At 37.1% G+C, this 8397-nt stretch overlaps 1 pseudogene; it reads left to right on the forward strand.

The window, feature by feature from the left end:
* The first annotated feature begins 7485 nt into the window (after positions 1-7485).
* LOC132280405 (small nucleolar RNA R71) lies at positions 7486-7584 on the forward strand (annotated as a pseudogene).
* Positions 7585-8397: the final 813 nt, after the last annotated feature.

Genomic DNA, 8397 nt, shown 5'->3' on the forward strand with positions numbered 1-8397 from the left:
TACCCAGTGACCTGTGTAGAAGGCGTAAAGGGCTATCAAATAGTCTCTTCTCCTCTGAATCTTGTGCCCTGCCATGTAGATGTTCCGGAAGAGCACGGAATCAATGAACCATAGGTCATTTGGAAGGAATGTGCGGGTGGCAAAGGTCTCGCCATCAGCATGGTGACCTGTAAGAAATATCGCCATGTCGGCATAAGAAGGCGTGTATAGCCTCGGATATGTCTCCTGAAGCTCTGGAGGATAGCGATGTGGGCAGTGGCAAGAGCGGGCTAACGAGTCCACTGTGATAGTGATCTGATGGCCATCTATAGAAGTGACCAGCTCTGTTGTGGTATGCGGGGATGGTCGGAGGTTCTGGAAGAACAACTGTAATACCCTTAATTTTAAAAAGGACAGTCCTGGAATTTTATTTAATTATTTTAAATGGTTTTTAATTATTTAATTGGTTGTTTGCTTGTTTTAATTGACTTGAGTGGATTTTGTTTTCTTTAGTTGACTTAATTATTTTAATTATTTGATTTAATTATTTTAGTTAGGTGTTTAAATTTCATTTATTTGCTTATTTGATTTATTTTATTTTAATTCAATTAATTGTGTATTTTTCTTTAATTGATTGTTTAAATTTATTTTCTTGCATTAACTATTAAAGTGTTTTTCTCTTTTACAAGCACGTATAAATTTAAAAACGCTAACCGACTTAGGTAGTGGATGGATTCTAGGGTTTTATGTTTGAATGTAGCCGACTTAGGGTTGTGTAGGATTTAAATTAGGGTTTCAATTAAAACCTATAAATATATAAGTATAGGTCTGCCAAGGGTTTTGTTAACCCTATTCATGTAACAGAGTCCTACAAAGAGTTGTGAGGGCAGAGAGAGAACCGGAGAGGGAACTTGGGTGATTCACAAAACAGAATCAAGGAGGGAAGTTTGGTGTGTACAACTGGACTGTAATAGGAGTAGCAAGGGCTGTTAAACACAACGAACGTGGCCGGAGAAGATAGAGGCAACAGTTAGAGATTTTGTATCCAAAGTCTCAAAGGCAAGCTTCTGTTCTTGCTCTTTCCCTTTAATTCGTGTTCTGTGCATGCCTAGCTAGACTCCAGGGGTTTAAATACATGCTAAAACTAATTTAATAATGCATGCTTAACTGGATTAAAACAGAGGGTATATGTTTTTAGTTTTAGTTTCTTATTTTGAATGGTTGTGGAAGTTTTGATGCATAATTGTTGTTTAAGATAAATCCTTGCATGTTAAAATACTTAAAATAATTTAGTATGGACGTATGGGACGTAGGTTGAAGTTTAGAGGCCTTCACAATAGAGTTCTGGGGCTTACAGGGGCTGAACGGACGAAGAAGACGACTTCAGCATCAACTTAGCCGACTCAGTTGGGAACTGAGCCGACTAAGTTGGCAACTTAGCCTACTCAGTTGGCAACTGAGCCGACTAAGTTAGGGCGCGACTTGGTTTTTAGTTTTAATTGCCCAGAATTGTGTTGGAACCTATTTTGATTAATCTAAATGGGTTAAATGGACTTTGGAGGGTTCTAGGAAGCATAATACACTTCTTATATTAAAGGAATTGGGCAATATGGATTTATAAATAATTTTTATAAATTATTTAAGGGATAGTTTGTTGTTTAATTGTTTAACAGTTGTGTTAAATTGTTCTAAATGATGTATATTATTGTTTTAGACCTTTAAGATTATAGGTAAACAATGATTCATAAATGGATTAAGTTATGGACAGTGTACAGTTAGGGGAGGATCCTACATGTTAAGCTTTGAAAATGCTAATCAGTTTACACTTTAGAACTTAGAGGATTATTTTTATATGAATTAATTTTAATTAATCATATTTGGATAGGATTATAAGTAACATGGATTACCTGAATTTAACCATGCTTGTGTTGGATCAAATTAATATTCACTTTGCTATTCAACTGCATCAGTTTATGGATATTTTGGAGGATGTGAACGCTTATACTTGTTTAGCTGTTTACATTATTGGAATTGGATTTTTAGGCTCTCTAATGACTGCCTAGTATTGATATACATGTGTTAATTTATATTGATGCATGTTTTGAAGGATGGTTGTTGGATGTATATAATAGTGTCGTTTATTTAACTATACTATCTGAAGGATTGTATGTATCAGTATAGGACAGTGACATATTAGGTATGAACTAGTTCAAACACTGTGTTCTACCTAACTTGGATTGAGTTATAGACTAACCATAAAGGTTAAGTACATCTCATATTTGAGTCATATCAATTGTGAATTGAATGACCTACTATGATTTCAGGATGGATTTGTTATACATATATCAGACCACTACACAGATGGATGGTATTTTGTATTAGGAGGAGTACGGACTTTATATATATATTATATATGTGCCATGGTATGAGCCTGAGTCTCAGGACTATGGTTAGGGCATGTATATTGCCTAGGATGGATAACTGGACATAGGTGTTGTTCCCTGGTATGTCTAGGTACTCATGCCCACCTTAGGGTGCGTATTCGCATGTTGCCTTCTATTCAGGCTGAGACAGACCTATTGGACTAGCGAGCGTCCTATAGTGTGTACTGTATATACATATATGGACTACTCTAGATATTGTTGAGTCTATTTAAGATGTATTTGCGTATCGGATTCCTGTTTGGATTGTAGTAGAATAGGACTTGCATGTGGGCCTGACCCACTCTTTTATTTTTCAGGTGTTCGTCAGTTCCAGGGTTAGAACTTGGACGTGCAGAGCAGATACAGACACTCATTCCTCTGACTACGTAGGAATACTCTCTATGTTTAGCTTTAGATTTTACTTCAATTGTTTTAGTTTCAGTTTGGGATTTTAATAAGGGGTCCACTGGATGGATTCCCGAGTTGTATGGATTGGAGGTTTTGGGAAGTTGGATTTTATTATTATGATTTAAGGATTTTATTATTTAGTATTCGTTCAGCATTATTATTTATTTCATTATTTTGTATTCCATATTCGTTTTAACATATTAATTGTTTGGTATTCCCTCGGGTTCGGGCTTGGGCCTGATCAACCCGTGTCTCAGATTCGAGGGGTATCACAACAACCGTACCAGCCGCGGGTAGACTGGCTTTGTGACTAGGGTAAGAATAGCTGCAAGGCCCCTCTGAATGATGTCGTGGTAAGCTGATCGGGTTAGCACCGATCTGAAGAAAAAGGCTGTGTCGAACACTGACTCATGGTCGACTATCATATGCGCATATCTAGGCGCCGGCCTATCACGCTCCTGAGCTGGCTGGCATGGTGGAGATGGTGCGCTCAGCTCCAGCATGTGGTGGAGATGGTGATGGTGTAAATGCAGGCGGAGTTACAGAGGTGGATGGAACATAATCATCCTCAGCCTCATGAGCAGGTGACTAAGGTGGTGTAGGTTGTACTGGCTCCTCCTGTGCATGAGAGGGCTCTGCTGGCTCCTCTAGCCGTGGTCTGATATGTTGTTAAGGCCCGTGTTGCCTCTTGGCAACAGTCTTTCGCTTAGTCATAGCTTGAAAAATAATTTAAAAACTTGCAAGGGGAGTTAGTACCAGAATTAAGAATTGAAAGCATAAAATAGAAACATGCATGTCAAATAAGATAGACAAATCATATAGATGACATGAATCTATGCAAGTGGCAGGATGTGAAGCATGCTAAGCAGTGTAAGTTTGAAATGCATCCAATGTGGAATATCACAGGCATTGGGCATATATAAGATAGCATGAACACAAGATATGAAGAATAAAGTGTGTGTGAGAGATCTGTGAAATTCGATCGATCAGAAAAAGAAGTGAGATCGATTACAAAAGTTGGATCAATCGAAAATAAGTGAGATCAATCTCACAAGTTCGATCAATCTGAGACACAAGTTCGATCGATCGAACTATGCTATGTGAAAAACTAGAAGTCACAGATCTGTGACCTTGGAAGCACGGGGACCACACGAACGTGTTCGTGGGCCCATCAACACAACACATCATCAAATCCCATCACTGTAGAAAGCCCATTCTCCAAAATGAATCAAAAAATATATATATAACATATATTTAAATATATATACACATATATACATAATTATAACTCAGTGATTTGAAGCTTCAAAAATGGAGATTCAAGTATGTATAAAGCATGGATGTAACATATAAAGCATGTAAGCATCATATCGAAGCTTAAATCATAGATGAGATCTCAGATTTTACCTCAAAACGATGAGAGAAGTGGAGAAGGTACAAAGGAAGTGAAATCCGAGATGAGGGAGAAAGTGTAGCTTGGATCTCGCCGGAGATGAGAAAAATGGAGAGTAAATGCGACGGCAACGAGGGAAACAAGGGTTTGGAGGGTTAGATCGATCTAAATGATCGATCTTGAGACCCTCCAGGTCTATTTTAAAAACATTTCCTGATTAGTTCGATCGATCGAACTGAGACTTCAGATCGATCGAACTATGATGAACTCTTCACAAAGTATTTTTTGAAATTTTTGAAAAATGAAAAACTAAAATTAAAAATTAGAATTAAAATTAAAAAGAAATTGTAAAATAAAATAAAATAAAATGGAATAAAATATTTTTGGATTTTTTTTTTTTAATTGAATAAACAATAATAATTAAAAACTAAATAAATTAAAATATTTTTGAATTTTTGACAACTTTTTGAAAAATAAAATAATATAAAATAAAAATGAAATTATTTTTTGGATTTTTGAAATTTGAAAAGTCAAAACAAAGTCAAACTAATGAAATGAAGAACTGAGATCGATCGGAACAAGAGTTCGATCGATCAAACAGAGAGCAAAAAAATGCAGGTTTTTGGTTCAAAAATTTGGCTAAGTGTTGGAACTTGAAGATCGATCGAACTTTGAAGTTGGATCGATCAAAAAAAACTTCAGATCGATCTTGAAATGTTTCGATCGATGAGACAGAGAGCTGAAATATGCAGGTTGATACAGGCTCAAAATTTTTCTAAGTGTTAAATCATGAGATCGATCGAACTTTGAAGTTGGATCGATCGAAGGTCTCCTGATCGATTTAAGAATAAGTTCGAATGATGGGACAGAGAGGTGATTTAGATGCAGGTGGATGCAGGTAGAAAATTTTTCTAAGTGTTGGATACAGGTGGAAGTTTGATTGATCGAACTCTCAATTGAGATCGATCGAACTTATGCAAAATGCTCAATTACAACACAAAAATTCATGCAATCCTAATCACAGTTCTTATCAATCCATATGAACCAAAAACAAGTATCTAGACTTCGCAAGAAATAAAATTTAAGATAGAAATGGGGGAGGAATAGGGTTTTGACACCCTACGAAATGTATTTGCTAGTCTTTAACGTTTCTAGCAAGACATTTGGCTCTTTTAGCCCGGATCAAAGATCTTATAATGCATCCCCTCCTTATTGGGGTGATAGATGCTTTGAACTCCACCCAACAAATGGTTCTTTGAAAAACTTGTTGGATTAAGCTTAAAAGAAACCTTTGGTCCCTTGTCTATGAAATCACAACCTTTGGGCTTCCATGCCCTTTCAAAGCAATAATTTGAAACAACACTTTAAGAATGCAAGGTTGAAGATGATTCTTTGGAAGTTTTAGTCTTACACAAATGCTTATTTCCTTGACATTGAAGATCATGACATTTATCTACAACATTAACCTCTCTTTCATATTTGTCAAATGAATTGGGTGTGGGATTAAAGATATTCAACTTCATCTTCATGTGGCCAAATGAGATCTTCATTATCCCCGTCCTACAATTGATGTTGGCATTAGCGGTTGCCAAGAAAGGACGGCCAAAGATAACGGGAATTTAGCTCTTAGGATTGGGGACCGGATGACAACGAAATCAACTAGGAAGAAGAATTTATCAATTTTAATCAAAACATCCTCAATTATACCCCTAGGCTTCTTAATAGATCGATCGGCAAGTTGCAAAACTACCGACGTCGGTTTTAATTCACCTAGGCCCAATTTGACATAAACCGAGTATGGAAGAAGGTTGACACTTGCTCCTAAGTCAAGAAGCGCCCGATTAATGCATGAAGTAGTAGGTGAACTGGGGTCCTTAAACTTTGGCAAAGTGTTATGTTGCAAAATTGAGCTTACTTGCTCGGTCAAAACCACTTTTCTTGGTGCTTGGCTCTTGTTCTTCCGCTTTTGGGTGCACAAGTCTTTCAAGAATTTGGCATAAGTCGAAATTTGCTTGATTACATCCAAAAGTGGAAGATTAACTTTCACTTGCCTATACATTTCCATAATTTCATTTGGTTTTTGCCTTTTGCTTTTCCTTTGAAATGGATCCTTTTAAGGCATCCGGAAATGGAACTTTTGGTTCAAACACTTTTTCAGAATTTTCTTTTGAACTCTCTTCAACACAAGAAGTTTTTAAATCATTTTGTTTCAAATCATTTTTCAGCAAAACTTTTTCAACATCATTTTTCAAAACTTCTTTTTCAAACACATTTTTCAAGACTTTCTCATTCACAAGATCATGTATATGAAATGAAGGAGGAATGGGATGTGAAATGGGACGGGTGACAACTTGAGGTTGCACCGGTTCACTCTCTTCATTGGACATTTCAACTTGATTGTCTACAATCCTACAACTCCGCAAGGTTGTCACCGCATTAACATGTTCAATGGTGTGGCCTTCCGATAAGGAATGGGTTTCCACAACACATTGCTACTTAGGTGGGGCATTAATAGGCATTTTTCCCTTCTCACTTGCATTAAGAGTGCTTGCTATTTGCCCTATTTGGGTTTCTAGCTTCGCAATAAATTGAGAGTGAGAATGAAGCAATTGAGTGTTAGCCTCTACGGTGCCCAAAGCATTCAAAACTTTTTCTTCAAAGGTGGGACTTCTAGTATTTCCTTGGGATCCTTGGTTTTGAAGTGGAGGTGGAATGTACTTCCCTTGAAAACCGCCTTGGGAAGGGTTTGAGCCCTCTCCTTGTTTTTTCCAAAAGAAATTTGGATGATTCCTCCAACTTTGATTATAATGAGTACCATAAGGATTGTTCCCTTGGTTCGCAAAAGCTACATTGACTTGTTCATTAGGTTCATTTTGCACTTATCTATGAGGATAATGAGAAGTAGAATGAAGAACACTAGAACAAGTCATACATGTTTCATTTGAGGCACGATGAGAATGGTTAGGGAAGGAAAATACTTGGTTCGTCGAGTTTTGGCTAATAAAAAATTGATCAAACCTTTGAGATAAAGACTTCATTTCGGCGGCTATTTCATTTGAATGGTCGACTTAATGTAAGCCAACACTCTTCCTACCTTGTGAATTTCTACCATTCTTGGATGATAATGTTCTATGCAAAGAATTTTCACTCATGGTCTCATAAAGACACCACACGTCATCCTCAAGCCTATCAATGTATGAGCCACCTATGGAAGCATCAACCATGCCGTTATAATTGTCATATAAGCTCTCAAAGAAATATTGAACTAATTCCCATTTGGGCATGTCATGATGTGGACACTTCCTAAGCAACTCATTGAAGCGTTCCCATGCCTCATGAAACGTTTCTCCATCCCCATGTGAAAATTCTCGAATTGAGGTTCTCATGGCATTGGTCTTAGAAACCGGATAGTACTTTTTCAAGAACTCTTATTGCATTTCTGCCCAAGAAGTGATTGAAAAAGGCTTAAGATTGTTAAACCAATACTTTACCTTGTCTTTTAAGGTGAATGGAAAAAGTTTGAGTCTTAAGACCTCTTCCGGCATGTCCGTATATTTTACGGTGGAACATACTTCAAAAAACTCATCCAAATGCTTGTAAGGTTCTTCACGTGGAAGTCCATGTTAGTTAGGAAGCATTTGAATGGTTTGTGGCTTAATTTCATAATGATGTACTCTAAATGGAGGCAATTGGATGCATGTAGGTGCATTATACTCATTAGGCACATAATGGTCTCTTAAAGCAAGAGTTGGATTAGCTACTAGGGGTGCAACATGAACACCTTGGTTTTGAATTCCTTGATTGATGATGGGAGGTTATGGAACATACATTGGCCTTGGCATTCCATATGGAGCTTGGCCTTGTTGTTGTGGTGGTTGGTGAATGTATGGCCTAGGTATGCCTAATGGTACTTGTATGTTTTCATTGTGCACATTAGGATGAAGAATACTTTGTTGGTCTATGTGACCAAGGTCCTCAACATGATCATCATTATGGTCATCCATTGATAGATTGGATCTATTTGAACTTCCTCTTCCCCTAGGATTTCTAACGATGGATTCAAAATGTAAATCAAGAGGGACAAAAGTTGGTCTCAATGAACGACGTCCATGCATGCACAATGCAAAACACAACAAACACAAAGAATGACAAACATTATGCCTTCATAACAATGCAATTAGACTTCTTCCATAA

This window comes from Cornus florida, unplaced genomic scaffold (assembly GCF_030987335.1).
Source record: "Cornus florida cultivar Cherokee Brave unplaced genomic scaffold, ASM3098733v1 CherokeeBrave_3.0.0_Hap2_Chr10, whole genome shotgun sequence".
In the NCBI taxonomy this organism is placed as follows: Eukaryota; Viridiplantae; Streptophyta; class Magnoliopsida; order Cornales; family Cornaceae; genus Cornus; species Cornus florida.